The sequence below is a fragment of the Schistocerca americana genome, chromosome 9 (genome assembly GCF_021461395.2).
Source record: "Schistocerca americana isolate TAMUIC-IGC-003095 chromosome 9, iqSchAmer2.1, whole genome shotgun sequence".
In the NCBI taxonomy this organism is placed as follows: Eukaryota; Metazoa; Arthropoda; class Insecta; order Orthoptera; family Acrididae; genus Schistocerca; species Schistocerca americana.
The window spans coordinates 59731837-59752356 of NC_060127.1; the positions used below are offsets into that span (position 1 = coordinate 59731837).

Here is a 20520-nt window from a genome sequence, read left to right on the forward strand (position 1 = left end):
AGAGGGAGACCAAGATATAGATACACTAAGCAGATTCAGAAGGATGTAGGCTGCAGTAGGTACTGGGAAATGAAGAAGATTGCACAGGATAGAGTAGCATGGAGAGCTGCATCAAACCAGTCTCAGGACTGAAGACCACAACAACATCAACCTAGGTATTACCATTACGAACAACTTAAATTGGAAGGAACACATAGAAAATGTTGTGGGGAAGGCTAACCAAAGACTGCGTTTTATTGGTAGGACACTTAAGAAATACAACAGATCTACTAAGGAAACTGACTACATTATGACTGTCCGACCTCTTTTAGAATACTGCTGCGCAATGTGGTATCCTCGACAGATAGGATTAACGGAGTACATCGAAAAAGCTCAAAGAAGGGCAGCACGTTTTGTATTGTCGTGAAATAGCGGAGGGAGTGTCACAGAAATGATACAGGATTTGGGCTGGAAATCATTAAAAGTTAGGCGTTTTTCGTTGCGACGGAATCTTCTCACGAAATTCCAATCACTAACTTTCTCCTCCGAATGTGAAAATATTTTTTTGACGGCGATCTACATAGGAGGAGACGATCAAAATATTAAAATAAGGGAAGTCAGAGCTCGTACGGGAAGATATAGGTGTTCATTCTTTCCGGAGCGCTATACGAGATTGGAATAATAGAGAATTGTGAAGGTGGTTCGATGATCCCTCTGCCAGGCACTTAAATGTGATTTGCAGAGTATGCATGTAGATGTAGACGTGACTTGACAGCGGCGACCCTGCCCGCGGCGAGCCTCTCCCTCGGCCCCGCGTCTGCGCCTGACCTCGCACAGTGCGCTCCTGGACGTCCCGCCCTGACGAATAGCGAACTGCAGACCCGTTTCGTAACACCCTTTCAAGGTCAGCCCGCTCGTCTGTCTATTTGAACGGCGGAGGCGGTCGTCTCAGCGCAGTGCGCCAACTCCACTGACAGCGAGGCGTCGGGGGGCCGCAGAGAACGCTCGCAGGCACCAAGGTACCACTCGACACAATCTGCGTGGCGCAAGTGTTTGCTTTCGCAGCAGCTCCTACACCACTCATTAATCAGCCGCGCTTTTTGTAGCGGAAGGTACATCTGCAGCATTTGCGTCAACAACTCCTTTCATGTTTTTATTAGGTAGTCAGTCTTCCGACTGCTTTGGCGTGGCCTGTCACGACGTCCTCTTCTGCACCAAACTTTTCTCCTCATGATTAGGGCTATGTGTGAAGCGTTCGGTGAATTCGAAAGTAAAATTCTATGTACCGACTTGACAGAAAATCCTAGGAAGTTCTGGTCTTACGTTAAATCAACAAGTGGCTCGAAACAGCATATCCAGACACTCTGGGATGACGATGGCATTGAAACAGAGGATGACACGCGTAAAGCTGAAATACTAAACACCTTTTTCCAAAGATGTTTCACAGAGGAAGACCGCACTGCAGTTCAAAAAAATGGCTCTGAGCACTATGGGACAACTGCTGAGGTCATTAGTCCCCTAGAACTTAGAACTAGTTAAACCTAACTAACCTAAGGACATCACAAACATCCATGCCCGAGGCAGGATTCGAACCTGCGACCGTAGCGGTCTTGCGGTTCCAGACTGCAGCGCCTTTAACCGCACGGCCACTTCGGCCGGCGTACTGCAGTTCCTTCTCTAAATCCTCGCACGAACGAAAAAATGGCTAACATCGAAATAAGTGTCCAAGGAATAGAAGAGCAACTAGAATCACTCAACAGAGGAAAATCCAATGGACCTGACGGGATAGCAATTCAGTTCTACCCAGAGTACGCGAAAGAACTTGCCCCCCTTCTAACAGCCGTGCACCGCAAGTCTCTAGAGGAACGGAAGGTCCCAAATGATTGGAAAAGAGCACAGGTAGTCCCACTCTTCAAGAAGGGTCGTCGAGCAGGTGAGCGAAACTATAGACCTATATCTCTGACGTAGATCTGTTGTAGAATTTCAGAACATGTTTTCTGCTCGCGTATCATGCCGTTTCTGGAAACCCAGAATCTACTCTGTAGGAATCAACATGGATTCCGGAAACATCGATCGTGTGAGATCCAACTCGCTTTATTTCTTCACGAGACACAGAAAGTATTAGATACACGCTCCCAGGTAGACACCATTTTCCTTGACTTCCGGAAGGCGTTCGATACAGTTCCGCACTGTCGCCTGATAAACAAAGTAAGAGCCTACGGAATATCAGACCAGCTGTGTGGCTGGATTGAAAAGTTTTTAGCAAACGGAACACATCATGTTGTTGTCAATGGAAAGACGTCTACACATGTTAAAGTGGCGTGCCACAGGGGAGTGTTATGGGATCATTGCTTTTCACAATATATATAAATGACCTTGTAGATAGTGTCGGAAGTTCCATGCGGCTTTTCGCGGATGATGCTGTAGTATACAGAGAGGGTGCAGCATTAGAAAACTGCAGCGAAATGCAGGAAGATCTGCAGCGGATAGGCACTTGGTGCAGGGAGTGGCAACTGACCCTTAACATAGACAAATGTAATGTATTGCGAATACATAGAAAGAAGGATCCTTTATTGTATGATTATATGATAGCGGAACAAACACTGGTAGCAGTTACTTCTGTAAAATATCTGGGAGTATGCGTGCGGAACGATTTGAAGTGGAATGATCATATAAAATTAATTGTTGGTAAGGCGGGTGCCAGGTTGAGATTCATTGGGAGAGTCCTTAGAACATGTAGTCCATCAACAAATGACGTGACTTACAAAACACTCATTCGACCTATACTTGTGTATTGCTCGTCAGTGTGGGATCCGTACCAGGTCGGGTTGACAGAGGAGATAGAGAAGATGCAAAGAAGAGCGACGCTTTTCGTCACAGGGTTATTTGGTAAGCGTGATAGGGATGTTTAGCAAACTCAAGTGGCAGACTCTGCAAGAGAGGTGCTCTTTATCGCGGTGTAGCTTGCTGTCCAGGTTTCGAGAGGGTGCGTTTTGGATGAGGTATCGAATATATTGCTTCCCCCTACTTATACCTCCCGAGGAGATCACGCATGTAAACTTAGAGAGATTCGAGCGCGCACGGAGGCTTTCCGTCAGTCGTTCTTCCCGCGAACCATATGCGAGTGGAAGAGGAAAGGGAGGTAATGACAGTGGCACGTAAAGTGCCCTCCGCCACACACCGTTGGGTGGCTTGCGGAGTATAAATGTAGATGTAGCAAAGGCACCCGCGTCGGTCGTCTGTTGCCACAGCCCATCAACTCCGTTCGCCACACAGTCCTAACGGATACGTTCCCCGTGCACTCAACACCGATTTCTAAGCTTATTTCACGCAGTATTGCTTGTCTGTTATCACTGACAACTCAGCGCAAACGCTGTTGCTCTCGGTCGTCACGTGAAGTGGTCAGAGGTAATACCTGAAGTTTTGTACCTCCGCCACATTTTTGACACTGTGGACCTCGAATTATTGAATGCCTTATGGATGTCCGAAAACGGCCTTGCTGTGTGGGTAGTGCGAACGGCTAAAAGCAAGGGGAAACCACAGCCGTAAGTTTTCCCGGTGGCATGCAGCATTATGTAAGGACGTGAACGTGGACGATAAATATTTTAGACAAGAAGAGAATAGAAGCTTTCGATATGTGGTGCTACAGAAGAATGCTGAGGATTAGGTCGGTAGATCACATAACTAGTGGGGAAGTATTGAATAGAATTGGAGATAAGAGAAATTTGTGGCACAACTTGCCTAGAAGAAGGGATCGGTTGGTAGGGCACATTCTGAGGCATGAAGGGATGACCAATTTAGTACTGGTGGGCAGCGTGGTGGGTAAAAATCGTAGAGGGAGACCAGGAGATGAATACACCAAGCAGATTCAGAAGGATGTAGGTTGCAGTAGGTACTGGGAGATAAAGAACATTGCACAGGATAGGGTAGCGTGGAGAGCTCCATCAAACAAGTCTCTGGACTGAAGACCATAACAACAACAACAACAACAACGACAACAATAACAACAAGGATTTCCGAGTTGAAATGTCCCATGCATCTATCTCCAACTACGACTCCGCATTCAAAATCTGTTAATTCGCGTCGTGCTGCCTTAAGCATGTCGCAGATCTCCTCACATGGATCACCTGAGTAAAAATGAGAGCTCCACCAATACACAGCCCTTTTGTAACTTGTATATGCGATAACGTCGCCGTGTGTATATGGGCATATCGTATCCCACGACTTTTGTCACTTCAGTTGAAACATGCCCTTAGAAAAATTTATAAATGACTGTGCGCATAAACCTCTTACCTTATATGAATTTCAAACAGCTGAACGTATTCAGACACTTCTATCTTTACTTATTCTGGTCAACACTAAACTGACACACAATATTTTTTTAGCGCAAGCGCTGTGCACATCCAACTGCCCAACAGTACAATAGTGAATATCCCAACAATGCAAACCAGCCAGAGACTGCACACAGCACAGTCAGTGATTTTCATACAGAGCGCTACGTGGCGTTACCAACATAAAAACCTAAACAGCCTACTTACACAGTGTAAATGTGAAGAAAATATGATTGGACGATTAATTTATGAAATCGCCTTCGTATGAAATTTTCTATTTGGATGACCTTGTTATCGCTATAGCTCTATTTTGTTACGTATTTGTTCAGTGAAAATGATTTTCTGAGGTAGTTTCGGCAGGACTGGCTCATTAGATGTTGTATTCGCTACTTTTCAGGTGCCACAAAGACACTTTTTTTTAAAAAAAAGAAATATGCAGCTAGATGAATACTTTTTGGACTCGTGTATCACTCCGCAGCGACGCTCTGGACTTCACACATCAGACCAAGGGCAATTCAGTCAGCAGTCTCCGGCCTCGAAATCAGTTCAAGGGCGGCTCGCTCAGCCGTGGTGGCCAGTGACCAGGCACGAGATAAGTGATCCTCACTGGAGCCTCCATCCACGATGCCGAATGCGATACTCGTATATCTCCCGAGGCAAGCGGCGACAAATCCCGCCTACGTAGCCGAGGTCGCTAAGGCCGGTATTACACTATCAAATTTCTTTGTCAAATATCTTTGTCAAAGATATTTGATGGTGTAATAGGTAACTTTATCAAATGTCGTCCAATATTTGATCAAATCTAGGGCCTCGCTGTAGATTTGATCAAAGAAGTCGCTTGTCTTCTGTTCACTGCAATGTGACATGTTACCACGTGGAGCGCTAGAATCGCTGCAGCGTCCTGTCGCCTGTAGTGTTTTTATAAACATTGCCAGTAAATACAATTGGTGTGTGCTGACAACTACAAAATTAATACAGATGTATGAAGCTGATGAGGCGCTTTACGACGTGAAGCACCCTGAATACAAAAATAGATTAAGAAGATTTAGAGACCTAACCTGACCGAACCTAACCTAACCCTCTCCTGTAGCAAGGAATTGGAGTGTTACAGTGAGCCTGTCTTCTGCAGATATAGCAGTTCTTAAGTGAGTATTGTGCTTTGTCGTATGAAGAAACACTTCACTGAGCATATACTGAAATGTATGCTCACCCTTTCGTAAGTAACTGATGCACGACTTGACGTCCTCCACTATAAGCTCATTAACAAGTTTTGCTGATTGCTTTTATCGTCTCGTCGTAAAACCAACTGCTTCACCCAGGTACGTTTCCTTTTTTTCCCGCTTCTCTTCCGCAAATGCACACAGTGCAATTGTGGTACAAGCAACTGCTGCGGTTAATAACAATTTGTTGTTATCAGCCATCTTGAACTTTGACGAAAAATTTGATGACAGTGTATTACCCCTTTTTAGCGCCACGTCAAAGATCTTTGTCAAATATATTGGATCACATCTTTGATCAAATCTTTGAAAAAGAAATCTGATAGTGTAATACCGGCTTAACGCACGTCTGTGCGCTGGCACTAGGCGCGTAGGTAAGGCAGTTCGAATCCTGGTGGTGGATGATATAATACCAGCACAAAGGGAGGGCGGGGTCGAAAACTTTCTAGCCTAACAACTGAAGAATGGCAAAAATTTCGTAATGCCAATTAATTTTTGGGCAACGGCCATGCCGCAATGGATGCACTGGTTCCCGTGAGATCACCGAAGTTAAGCGCTGTCGGGCGTGGTCGGCACTTGGATGGGTGACCATCCAGGCCGCCATGCGCTGTTGCCATTTGTCGGCGTGCATTCAACCTCGTGATGCCAATTGAGGAGCTACTCGACCGAATAGCAGCGGCTTCGGTCAAGAATGCCATCATAATGACCGGGAGAGCGGTGTGCTGCCCCACGCCCCTCCTATCCACAAAAATGGTTCAAATGGCTCTGAGCACTATGGGACTTAACTTCTGAGGTCATCAGTCCCCTAGAACTTAGAACTACTTAAACCTAACTAACCTAAGGACATCACACACATCCATGCCCGAGGCAGGATTCGAACCTGCGACCGTAGCGGTCACGCGGTTCCAAACTGACGCGCTTAGAACCGCATGGCCACATCGGCCGGCTCATATCCACATCCTCCACCGAGGATGACACGGCGGTGGGATGGTCCCTGTAGGCCACTCGTGGCCTGAAGGCGGAGTGCAATTAATTTTTCAATATAATGCCCGTGTACACTAATACAGTCGTGGGCACGCTCAAAAAACTTCTGAAAACCATTCAAATAAAAGGTCTTCGATTTCGAGTCCAACGAATCACGAAGCGAGGTGACGCAGTGGTTAGACGCTGGACTCGCACTCGGGAGGACGACGGTTCAATCCCGCGTCCGGCCATCCTGCTTTAGGTTTTCCGTGATTTCCCTAAATCGCTCCAGGCAAATGCCGGGATGGTTCGTTTGAAAGGGCACGGCCATCCTTCCCTAATCCGATGAGACCGATGACCTCGCTGTCTGCTCTCCTTCCCCAAACAACTTTGAGGCCTTTCTTTAGATTTGGGAAAAGAAAAAAGTCCGATGGAGCCAAATCTGGAGAATATGGTGGATGACGTAACAATGCGAGCCTGCAGTCAGAGGTTCCAGTGTTACGAGAGTTTTGTACGCCAGTGCGTTATCCAGATGCGAAAGGTCTCCACGCACCAATTTTCCGTGTGTAGTAGGGTGTAGTAGTATAATGCATTGATAGTTAATCGGACACTATGCAAGTAATCGACCATAATTACCCCTTCTGCATCCCAGAAGACCAATGCCATCACCTTACCGGTTCATTTTTGCACCCGGAACATTTTTTTTGGGGGTAGGTGACGAAGGATGTTTCCATTGTTGTGACTGTTGTTTTGTCTTAGGATCAAACTGGTTGAAACGACCCCTTAGAAAAATTTATAAATGACTGTGCTGACAAACCTCTTGCATTATTTGATTTTCAAACAGTTCAGCAAAACTGAACGTACTCAGACATTTCTCTCTTTACTTATTCTGATCAACACTAAACTGACACACAATATTTTTAGCGCAACGCAATCTGACTTTCAATAATCCCTACAAGAGAATGGCTCTGACTAACAATAACCTATACCCTTCATGAATCACTTACCTCACAAAAATCTTCGTTACTCGAACTACTGCAGTACAGCGAGCGCCAGTATTGCCAGCTAAATAAAAGATTCTAACTACTGAAGGCACTAACTACTGATAGGCATAGTTAGCAATTGAAAGGTTTTGATAAAGAACAAACAATGTATTTACCTTAAGGGGCTCCGGAACGCCCTATACTTGCAATGTTAAAATAATGCTTATAAATTACATCTTTCCTCACTAAGTATTTGAGGTAGGAAGTTGAACTTTTTACAGATTATTTTTTGGAATGTGGGCTACAACTTAACACAGGGATTTTACAAAATTTTAGTTCAGTTATTAAAGATGATTTTTTTTCAATTGTAATGAAAATTCACAACATTTTTTTGCAATTTTTTATTTATATATTCAAAAATATACAGTTTTTTGGAAAAAGGCTGTGTTAAATTATGCAGAAGGTACTGTGTAACATTTATTGAAAGTTTGAAACAAATATGTTTGGAAGATCCTTAGAAAACATGTAATTAGTATGAGAAAATAAAAGTTTTGGGAATCGAGCGACAAGGATTGGATTAACTTTTTAGTGCATTCCAGGTCCATAGCATGGATTATCTTCATCCTCTGCAAACTCGTCCTCCAGCTTCCTCTTGTTCCTCCTCCTGTTTACTCTTGCTTGTATTTCTAGACTCTTTACAGCCCTGTCTGCAGCCCGAAGACGTTCCTTGTCTAAAGCAAGCATCGCTCGTTGTTGTGTTCGTAGAGTTTGCTACCATTTTCTTCAGTTGCAGTTACTGCAACACTGTTCCAAAAGGTGGTCATGTATGAACACTTATCACATTTCAGTTGTATTTCACTAGCAGGTCCTACGTGCTTTATTATGGAGAGTTCCAGACCAACTTCACTACAATGAATACATCTTACACAGTTTGAAAAAATTCCTTTGAGAACCGACATATCAAATATTTCATTCACATCCGATTCGCCCATAAAACATTCATAGTTTTCACTCATTGAACCAAGCTTCTTCTGTGAAGTATTTTCTTTCCCACTTTGACTGCTATGGGCAGGTGTACTTGAGAGGTTAGGTTCACTCACTTGGTTATCGTCTTTATTGTTTACAGTAATAACACATACCTTTGGCTTTCCAACATTTCTCCTTTTCTTAAAAGCCTTCAGAGGATTTCTAATAACTTTACTTTTACTCATTATTATACTTCAACAAAACAGAGACTCAAGAAACAGAATTAATTACGAATATTTTCGAGATAACGACAGAGTAAATAAACATGAAACAATCGACAATCACACCAGCGATATATATTGAACCATCACAGGTTAGCCATAACACATACTTCATCTCACATCACTAAAATGTACCTGATGAACACGGACGTTAATAATAACACCATTTGACAGCAGTTTAACAGCGCCACAGTGGGTCACGCCCATGTAGAACACATTTCAAAAAAAAATTAAAATAGTTGTAGTCTTCGGAATTGAATAAATTATATATCTATTAAAAGGTAATAGTCTGCAGATTCAGAAAACGCAAAAAAGTAAAAATTGAACTTTTCATGATTTTGAGCCTTTCCGGAGCCCCTTAATAGTGTTCGAAAGTCATAATTTATATATCACCCATGATACCCAATATTACAAATATACTCTTTCTGATGGACACAAGTCCAGATCGTCCGCTCTCAAAATTCCGCCATCTCTCTCCCCACATCCACGACTGCTGGCGGGTCACCTCCAACTGCGCCACGCTACGCGCTGTTAACAGCCAACTGCCCAACACTACAATAGCAAATAATCCAACAATGCAAACCAGCCACAGACTGCACACAGCACAGTCAGTGACTTTCATACAGAGCGCTACGTGGCGTTACCAACATAAAACCTAAACAGCCTACTTACATGGTGAACCCTCGTTTCGTCCATTGTCACATACCTTGCAAGAAAGCCGTCTTCAACCGCTTCAAATTGGCGGGTGATTTCTTCGCAACACTGCACACGCTCCCGTCTCTGATCTACATTAAAGTCTTTCGGGACCCACCGAGATGGAACTTTCCGTATTCCCAAAATATCGAGATTCGGAATATGGGTTCAATGTCCTGCAAAGTTATTCGACAATCCTGCTAAATTGTATCGTGAATTGTAGTCGCAGTTTCATCAGTGGCAACGGTGATACGCCTTCCGCTCCCTGGCGCATCTTCCACACTCGTCCTTCCACGTTTGAAGCCGGACATACAGTTTCTCACTGTTGCATAAGACGGAGCACTGTCCTTAAGTGTATTCCGCATATAGTCCGCAATTTCCTTCGGCGTCATTCGCTTCAAATGAAGATATTAAGTCACAGCACGGTTCTTGATTCTCTCGATATTCGCTATTTATTTTTTTATTTCACTACGGTATACAACGCATCTTAGCGGAAAACTAACGAAGCTGGAGCAGCGAAATTTGACTATCATACAAAGCATAAGGGAGCAATTGACAGGAATGGGGAAAAGAAATATAGTAGAGAAGAATGGATAGCTTTGAGAAATGAAGTAGTGAAGGCAGCAGAGAATCAAGTAGGTAAAAAGACGAGGGCTAGTAGAAATCCTTGGGTAACAGAAGAAATACTGAATTTAATTGATGAAAGGAGAAAATATAAAAATGCAGTAAATGAAGCAGGCAAAAAGGAATACAAACGCCTCAAAAATTAGATCGACAGGAAGTGCAAAATGCCTAAGCAGGAATGGCTTGAGGACAAATGTAAGGATGTAGAGGCTTATCTCACTAGGGGTAAGGTAGATACTGCCTACAGTAAAATTAAAGAGACCTTTGGAGAAAAGAGAGCCACTTGTATGAATATCAAGAGCTCAGATGGAAACCCAGTTCTAAGCAAAGAAGAGAAAGCAGAAAGGTGGAAGGAGTATATGGAGGGTCTATACAAGGGCGATGTACTTGAGGACAATATTATGGAAATGGAAGAGGATGTAGATGAAGATGAAATGGGAGATAAGATATTGCGTGAAGAGTTTGACAGAGCACTGAAAGACCTGAGTCGAAACAAGGCCCCGGGAGTAGACAACATTCCATTAAAACTACTGACGGCCTTGGGAGAGCCAGTCCTGACAAAACTCTACCATCTGGTGAGCAAGATGTACGAGACAGGTGAAATACCCTCAGACTTCAAGAAGAATATAATAATTCCAATCCCAAAGAATGCAGGTGTTGACTCATGTGAAAACTACCGAACGATCAGTTTAATAAGTAACGGCTGCAAAATACTAACTCGAATTTTTTACAGACAAATGGAAAAATTGGTAGAAGCGGACCTCGGGGAAGATCAGTTCGGATTCCGTAGAAATATTGGAATACGTGAGGCAATACTGACCCTATGACTTATCTTAGAGGATAGATTAAGGAAAGGCAAACCTACGTTTCTAGCATATGTAAACTTAGAGAAAGCTTTTGACAATGTTGACTGGAATACTCGCTTTCAAATTCTGAAGGTGACAGGGGTAAAATACAGGGAGCGAAAGGCTATTTACAATTTCTGTAGAAACCACATGGCAGTTATAAGAGTCGAGGGACATGAAAGGGAAGCAGTGGTTGGGAAGGGAGTGAGATAGGGTTTCAGCCTCTCCCCGATGTTATTCAATCTGTATATTGAGCAAGCAGTAAAGGAAACAAAAGAAAAATTTGGAGTAGGTATTAAAATCCATGGAGAAGAAATAAAAACTTTGAGGTTCGCCGATGACATTGTAATTCTGTCAAGGTAGCAACGAAGTTGGAAGAGCAGTTGGACGGAATGGACAGCGTCTTGAAAGGAGGATATAAGATGAACATCAACAAAAGCAAAACGAGGATAATGGAATGTAGTCGAATTAAGTCGGGTGATGCTGAGGGAATTAGATTAGGAAATGAGACACTTAAAGTAGTAATGGAGTTTTGCTATTTGGGAAGCAATATAACTGATGATGGTCGAAGTAGAGAGGATATAAAATGTAGACTGGCAATGGCAAGGAAAGCGTTTCTGAAGAAGAGAAATTTGTTAACATCGAATATAGATTTAAATGTCAGGAAGTCGCTTCTGAAAGTGTTTGTATGGAGTGTAGCCATGTATGGAAGTGAAACATGGATGGTAAATAGTTTGGACAAGAAGAGAATAGAAGCTTTCGAAATGTGGTGCTACAGAAGAATGCTGAAGATTAGATGGGAAGATCACATAACTAATGAGGAGGTATTGAATACAATTGGGGAGAAGAGAAATTTGTGGCACAACTTGACTAGAAGAAGGGACCGGTTGGTAGGACATGTTCTGAGGCATCAAGGGATCACCAATTTAGTACTGGTTGGCAGCGTGGAGGGTTAAAATCGTAGAGGGAGACCAAGAGATGAATACACTAAGCAGGTTCAGAACGATGTAGGTTGCACTAGGTGCTGGGAGATGAAGAAGTTTGCACATGACAGAGTAGCATGGAGAGCTGCATTAAACCAGTCTCAGGACTGAAGACCACAATAGCATAAACGGAGTATTCGGGTAGCAACTTATTTTAGTATTTGGTGCATGAGATGAAGTATAACAAACCATCACACAACCCAAGCCAAACTGAAGCACTTCAAGGCTTGTAGCAGTGGAGTGTACTGTATGGTATGAAACACAACCGCTGCCTTAAAGCACGGTTTAGTGACACATGAGGCATGGCTATCACCTCGGCCTACGTGTCAAGTTCTGCTGCATGCGCTCCACGCCTTGAGCAGTAACACGGCCGTTGCCCGTGAATATCCTCACATCAACAGCCAGTGTCTTCAAACTGTCTCGTGTCATAGTTCGGTTCGAGAATTAGGAAGTGCAGTACCGCACTCTCGACGAAAATGACGCCGCACAGTAGAAACGCAACTACTGATGCTGAAACGGAAAACGCAAAACGCCTTTTGTTAGCTGAGTCACCTCCATTTCGACTCGACGCACGCTGAGCGACGAGCAGGTGAGATAGCTAGCTGCATCATGGAGAGCGCTACTGGCAGTATTTTAGTTATAACGTAGAAAATATAGCTCGAAGGTGTATCTTTATACATGTACAAGACAGTCTTGTGAGCCGACGACCTTGCCGCAGTAGTAACACCGTTCCCCGTCAGGTCACCCAAGTTAAGCGCTGTCGGGCTGGGATGGTACTTGGATAGGTGACCATCCGGTCTGCTGAGCGCTGTTGGCAGGCGGGATGCACTCAGCCCTTGCGAGGCAATCAGAGGAGCTACTTGACTGAGAAGTAGCGGTTCCGGACTCGGAAACTGACATACGGTAGGGAAAGCGGTGTTCTGGTCACATGCCCCTCCTTATCCGCATCCAGTGACGTCTGTCGGCTGAGGATGACACGGCGGCCGATCGGTACCGTTGGGCCTTCCAAGGCCTGTACGGGAGGAGTTAGTTAGGAAAACAGTCTCGTGGCATCGTGGTGGTTCATTTCAGTATTTTTATACGATTTTCGTCTGGCTTTTTTTTTTTTACTTCTTTCTTCAAAATACACTTTCGCAAAGACAATATATTTAGTGACCTGAATTAAGTGTGAATCTCTTGAAAAGTTAGTGGTTTGAGTTAGTTGTAAACTAATTATTTTTTCCCTGATTAATGGAAGCTTAATAAATCTCTCGCCGCGCGGGGTAGCCGTGTGGTCTTGGGCGCCTTGTCACGGTTCACTCGGAGATCCGAGTCCTCCCTTGGTCATGGATGTGCGTGTGTTGTCGTTGGGTTAAGTTACATTAAGTAGTGTGTAACCTAGGGACCGATGACCTGAGCAGTTTGGTCCCATAGTACTTACCACAAATTTCCAATAAATTCTTTGCGCAAATGTAAGGAAACAGATAACTGGAAACTACTAGTTCGCAGAATTAAGATCTTCTGGTCAAGATTTATTTCAATGGAAGTGAGAATACCAATAGCAGTTCCAGTCGAGCACTAAAGTTTCTAAAGTCAATGTTCTGAGTGCTGGAGAATCTGGTGGAATTCTCTCCGCTGGAGCAGCAGATCTCGCTCACACTGCAACCTCAACTCCAGTAGTGTACACCCCTGAACGTGTCACACGGCGTGTACACCAGGGTCATAGGGTACCTCCATTATCTGCTGGAGAAACTGCCCCAAAATAGAATACTTTATCAGGAAAATTGACTCTCTTATAATAAAAGCATTTTATTTCACCTCTGTCATTTACTTTTTCAGTCAATGTTAGTATTAATGCATCCAAAATTTGAGACTAAGTGAAATCTCTCTCGGAAACTTTTCAGTGAATATGATTATTTGCAGTTTAATTAGATGAAGATGCTATCGTGTAATGAAATTCACATATTATACGAATATCTCGAGGAGTTCTCATTTATTCATGAATCCGTTCCTTCATTATTTCCATACTTTCGGAATATAGACTTGGATGTTATCGGCAGCTGGCAGTCCTGTTCTATTAAAGACAGTTGTTTTCCAATAATGACCGTCCTTACCGTGGACGACGGTATTTTCACCGTAGGTAGAGTGATAAGTTTCACCATTGTCCATAACTGCTAGCGAACCATCGGCTTCAGAATAATTTTCATCACGAAAGTGTCTTACGTCACTTTCACGTTTGAATTCTTCTAACAACGCTTCCAGTATAGCATCTTCCGTTAGTAAAATGTCATTCCAGTGTGCCTTTTACACGTAAATGAGATTCAGACTCAGCGACTGAACAGTTACACAATAAAAAAATATGTCAATTAAACAACAGTGTCTCACGACTTCAAACGTCCGTCTTCTACAAGGCATCACTTGGTGCTGAATTAACGTTGGTGGCATCCTGCTGTGTATGTTCAATGATGCATGCACAGTAACAATGATGCATGCACAGTAACAAACAAAAAAGTCCAGGGTGAGAGACGCCCTGGTGAACACTTCTAGGGTTACGTAGTTCTTATTCTTCTCTAATTGGGTCCACTTGAGCCTGTCCTTGTGCAGTGACAGTTCATTAATGACGAATTATTGGTAGTCCTATTGGTAGTCCTACAAATGTCCGTAATTCAAGGCGAGAAAGTAACTGGATTCTTGCAATAATCGTGACCACGAAGAGGCTCGACCACCATATCAGTTCACAATAAGCGACGCCATAATGCTGCTCATGTGAAATCCGTTGAAAATCGATAAATAAACTACGTTTTGTTTCAGAATCTTCAGCTGTATTTTCTAGATAACACCTCCCTACTACAGATGTCTACAAGTAATTAACTGTCTAGTCAATATTATGACTCGAACTTTCCCAAGATAAGAATTTACTCAACGGCAGCCTTTAATAATGTACCGCCATAGAAAGGCTATCGTTATCAGAAAGCTCGACTATTTCGTACTCTGAATCGATTACGAGTGAATACTGTTTACCAACTTAAGATTAGCATAGGTGAAAACAAAAAATGATGATGAATGTCTCACAGTGCGGAAGGCGCTCGTAGGCGAATATTGCTGCTTCTTCCTTATAATACATTAACAAATTTCCATAATTACTCGTGCTTCAGGTTGGATCCCTGAAAGTGTTATAATTTATACGAGTGCGTTACCGTGTCGTATCTTTATAGTTTTCGCACCGCCTAACAGCGTTTGTATATCTACTATTTCGGCGTTGGTGTCTTAGTAGTTATTACCCCTGGTTAGCTGGGAAGTTTTTGATGTGCGCAGTCCTCTCGTACCGGGCCACTGGCCATGTCAGGCGGACCCGCGTCCACTATGGAGAAACTCGCGGAGCAGCCTTCGCGACCCTCCGACTCTTGCACCGCCGCCCTTCGGGGAGAACCGCGTCGGAAACGCCGCTCGTCCCGGCCTCCCGTCGCGCATAATGCTCTGCCCACCTCGCAACGGGCGAAGGATCGCTTGAATCGCGCCAACCGCCACAAATCGCCGGTGGACACCACCGGCACTGAAACCGATCATCATGAAGACTGTCCACCGTCGCGTGTCAGGGTCCGCTCATCCGCGTCGTCGTCGTTGTCCGACGATTCACCTGACCGCCTAGTAATTGGCCTTACTCGTAGTGAGGCGGCGAACACATCGGCTCTGTCTGACCACCACCCGGCTGTACCTGTACCCCCCTCTACGCCGTCCCGCCACCGTGGCGAGTCTTCTGGACACCCTGACCCAGTCAGAAAGTCCTCTGGCCGTCGCTCCAGACGACCCTCCGCCCACGCGGGCTGTGGTGGCAGCGGATCGTGTTCCGATACCCCCCTGCCGGGGGACGCCGCACCGGATGGTCCTGTGGATGAGGAAATGGCTCATGCTCCCGACCCCCCTTCTCAAGAGATCCCGTCAAGCTCTCTGAAGAAAGAGAGGATACCCCCCATTGTGGTATATAATGTCACTAATTACACGAAACTGAACACTGAGCTCCAGCGGCTCATTGTCGGCCAATTGAGAGCTGTTTACCAAAAAGATCATGTGAAATACCTTCTTGACAGTAGGGACGACTATCTTACCATTCTCGATTTCGCAAAATCAAAGGCGATGCCTTACTTTACCCACCAGACGTCGGGTAATCGCCGCGCCAACATCGTCATCAAGGACTTGCCACCAGAGGTTACGGCAGAGGAGGTCAAGGAGGAACTGCTTCGACTCGATTTCGAAGATCCTTTGGTCCACCAGTATAGCAAGAGGAATCCTGAGACCAGGGCATTGATCCCCTGCCCTACCCACGTCGTCTCCTTTTCCCGGAGGGAGGACATAGAGCGGATTTACCAAATCCGGTATCTTCTGTACACGAAAGTCCGGATTGAATCGTACGAGGGCCGCAACGGGCCAGCCATCTGTCGCAAATGCCAACGTTTACGACATACTGAGAATTACTGCACCCTGCCGTTGTGGTGTGTTAAGTGTGCTGGCCCACATTTAGTGGAGAACTGCACACTCCCTCCTTTGGAGAAACCTACCTGTGCCAGATGTTTGGGAACAACGCACGATCCCCACCACATGGCATCCTGGAGGGGGTGCCCTGTTTACCAGAAGGCACTGAAGTCTTCTCGTCCACCCAAAAAGAAACCAAGAACAAATCGACCTCCTCCACCGCTACGGGACATGACCAACTACCCTGTTTTGTGGGGTCAGCCTGGTGCACTGTCCTCAGCAGCCACTCTGGTTCCAGCCACTCAGGCACCAGATGGTTCGGTGGCTCCTGTGCCCCATCCTGCCCAGACTCCCACGACATCCTTTGCTGCTGCAGCCCAGTCTCCTCCTCATTGACTGTCTTCCGTGACGGCTCCCACTGCTCACCAACTACAGGAGCCAGCTGCAGCTCCCTCCAGTCCATCTGTGGCTCTGTCTCAGCCCTCTGCCCCTACCCCCACTCTGCCAACTACTACACCTGCTCCTGCGCGCCATAGGGGCAAGCAGACCACCCGGGACCCTGCCCCAGTGGTGGAGACTGATGCGTCCTTTCGGGCAGACATGCGTGAAATCCTCCAGGTCATCTCCTTTTTCACGGAACCCCACATCTGGGCTGTTATTCGTCACACTGTACAAAAAATCCGTCAGTCGGAGGACGGGCTCTCCAAGGTCATCGCCCTAGTGGAGGGGCTTAGTCAAATATTGTTGTAATGGCGAATGGACCTCCACACCACCACCAGCCCCCTCGGGATCTTGTCACTTGCATTTTTAATGCCAATGGCATAAAACGTATGAAGACAGAATTGAACACCTTCCTCCATGACTATCGTGTGGATGTTTTACTGGTCACAGAAACACACCTCAAACTGGCAGACGATTTCCACCTTCGCAACATGGTGTGTTACCACTCTGACCGCCTCGACCGCCATGGTGGAGGCACTGCTGTATTCCTCAACAAAGCTCTTGTCCATACCCAAGAGACTCTCCAGCCAATGGAACACATAGAGGCCACAGCAGTTACCATCTCCACACGCCTTGGTGCCATTACCTTTGCAGCAGCGTATTTGAGCCCAAACAAGCCACTGCTGGAAGCAGACCTCCGCACATTGTCATCCTTTGACAGGCTCATCATTGGGGCAGATCCCAATGCCAAGCACCCAGCTTGGCATCCTCGCGTGTCTAACCCCAAAGGCCGGCTCCTCCTTGACCTGGAGGATACTTTAGCACTATCAGTCTATGGCCCCCACGAACCTACCCATATCCCAGTCCGTACTAACTGCCAGCCAGACGATCTGGATGTGGCCATCTTCAAAAACATCACTGCTCAGTTTTCGCTGGAAGTTCTCCACGAACTGGCCTCTGACCATGAGCCAGTACTCTAGCACCTCACCAATGCTGCCCTTTCATTTGATGCTCGTTCCACTGCGACCCTCACCAATTGGGACAATTTTACCAGGGTACTTAATAACACCACTCGACACGACCTCGATTTGACAACACCGGCCAATATAGTCCGTGCTGTGGATTACCTTACTGCCAAAATACAGAAAGCAGTGAAACTCTCCACCTCCACTGCACCTCGAAATTTATCACCCCTGGACGACTTGCTCCCTCTGTTACGAGAGTTGAAGGTGCAAAAGAACCGCTACCGCCGGAGGTGGAAGCAGTTTCGTGACACCCAGGACAAACGCCAAATGAGACGCCTCCAACGCGAATTCAGCCACTGGCTCGCCGAATGGTGGTCTGAACAGTGGGAGGACAGGATGTCCACTTTCCTACTCCATCAAAAATCTGACTGGGCTGTCATTCGCACCTTGCGGCGTTCTAAGCCAGCGACTGCCCATCCTATTCGCACAGCAGCGGGCTTGTCATATGATACGCTGCAAATTGAGGAAACGCTGGCAGATGCGTTCGAAGCCCAAAACCGCCCTCTGGTCCAGGACCTTTCTCCGAACGAACTACAGGAAGAACATGAAATCCTGACAGCTGTTGCTGCTTTCCGCAACCGCCCACCCCAGTCTGCTCCCCTTCTTACGTACATGGCAGAAATTCAGTGCATCCTTCGACAGAAACGTGGCCGGTCGGCCCCTGGATTGGACGGAATTTTAAATGAACATCTTTGCCACCTTCCCCGCACACCACTCATCTTGTTCACCAAGATTTTAAACTGTTGTCTCAGGACTGGCCTTTTCCCCCCTCAGTGGAAACAAGCCAAGCTGATTGCGATCCCCAAGAGGTTCAAAGACCCTACAGTCCCCACCAACAACAGGCCCATCAGCCTCCTAAACACTATGGCGAAGGTCCTTGAATCTGTGATCCTTCACCGACTTTCCCAACCTCTTGCAGCAGCTGGGACGATCCGTCCTGAACAGTTTGGATTCACTTCGCACCTCTCTGCTGAACTTCAGGTCCTACGGATCACTGAACACATCAGCAAAGGCTTCAACACTGCCAAGTCGACAGCTGCCGTTTCTCTGGACTTGCAAAACGCCTACGACAAGATCTGGCAAGACAACCTCGTACACAAGATGGTGACACAGACCCCTATACCGGATATTTATGTCAAGATCGTGGATGACTTCCTCCGTGGTAGGACTTTCATAGTGGCTCAACGGGGAATGCGTTCTGGCATTCGCCAGTTGTCGGCAGGCACTCCGCAAGGATCGGTGCTATCTCCCATCCTATTTAATATCTATGTCAATAATATGCCGGTCATCCCCGATTGCCACCTTGCACAATACGCTGACGACACAGCGCTATACACCACTGGCCGCATTACTGACGCCGTCGTCACCCGCCTCCAGCGACAGGTGGACGCCACCATCACCTGGTGCCGGACAAACAAAATAGCTCTCAATGCCGCCAAAACTACGGCAGTCTACTTCACCAAACGGAGCCCAGTCCTCCGCCGCAATATCTCGATTGCAGGTGTGCAGGTGCGCTGGTCCCCGACAACCACCTATCTCGGGGTCCAGATGGACCACAAGTTGCTCTTCCACTGTCATGCGGAGTATGTCACCAACAAGGGGCAAAAGCTAACCAGGGCATTGTACCCGCTCTTTCGCAGTAGGGAACTTAACCTGCATACCAAGCTCCGCATTTACCAAACACTTATCCTGCCTGCCCTCAAGTATGGATCTGCTGCATGGGCCACGATTAGTGTCACCAGGATGCGGACGTTGCAGCGCCTGCAGAACAAGGTGCTCAGGTGGAGCCTGCACGCCCCGCCACTCACGAGAATTGTCACTCTCCACGAGGAAGCGGATATCGTCCCCCTAAAGACGACCATACGCAACAACGCGCGGCGGCTCTATGAGAAAGTGGATGCCTTGCGGGACACTGTCCATGGGTTACGCCACGTTGGGACCACACTCCCACGCCGCTGGCATCGACATCCGGTTCCCCTAACCATCCTAGAGGAAACGGATTCCGACCATGGCTAACGATAGGTCTGGCACGCCCACCACGGGCGCATCCTTTGGCGGGACTAGCCCCCATTCTACGTCCAATACTTTCCAATCATACCTGCCCATGTTAGGCTAAATTTTTCTGCCTGACTCATGTAGTACTGTCACCGTCAGAGGGTGGTACGGGACCACAAGTCCCACCGCCACACCTCCAAAGTGAATTGCAGTGACGCAGTCACTGCCCCTGTGGAAATTTACTGCCTCACCAACACAGTTAGACCGCAATAGACCGGTGATGCTGTATTGTAACATATCACAACAACAAAAAATCCATAATTACTGCGCTCAGCAATTAGATGCGTGTGCTGCACTGTACTAGAAAAATCTTCATCTCCGATGGTTTGCGGCCAGAGCAACTACGACAATATCCCGGTCATCAACTTCAGTAAAACCGAATTAGTGGACGGCAGAAACAGTTGACAAACGGATATGCTTAGAACAGTTACAATAAAGTCGTCGACGGATGCTTGGAGAAATAAACAAGACCGTAAAAATTATTCTTAGTACATTTGGGAAACTGACGCCCGTACTGAAAAAAAGTGTGTAATCAGTGTATACTGTCAGTACTGACTTACGAAAGGGAAAACACAGACGCTGAATGGGCAAACAGTTCCAAATCGAGGGTTGTCAATCAGTAATGGACAAATGCGCTGTAGCAATAAGAAGAGGGGAGTGGTAAGTAAACAAATGGCTAAGAGAA

General features: G+C 46.1%; 1 protein-coding gene and 1 pseudogene across 1 annotated transcript in view; both read left to right on the top strand.

Annotated features, from left to right (window-relative positions):
• The first annotated feature begins 939 nt into the window (after positions 1-939).
• The window catches only part of LOC124550895 (UDP-glucosyltransferase 2-like), a 104459-nt gene continuing 84878 nt past the window's right edge, over positions 940-20520 (top strand). The window contains exon 1 of the mRNA XM_047125672.1: positions 940-998. The gene's annotated coding sequence lies outside the window, so the exon portion shown is untranslated. The remainder of the gene's footprint in view (positions 999-20520) is intronic.
• On the top strand, positions 6026-6143 carry LOC124551403 (annotated as a pseudogene).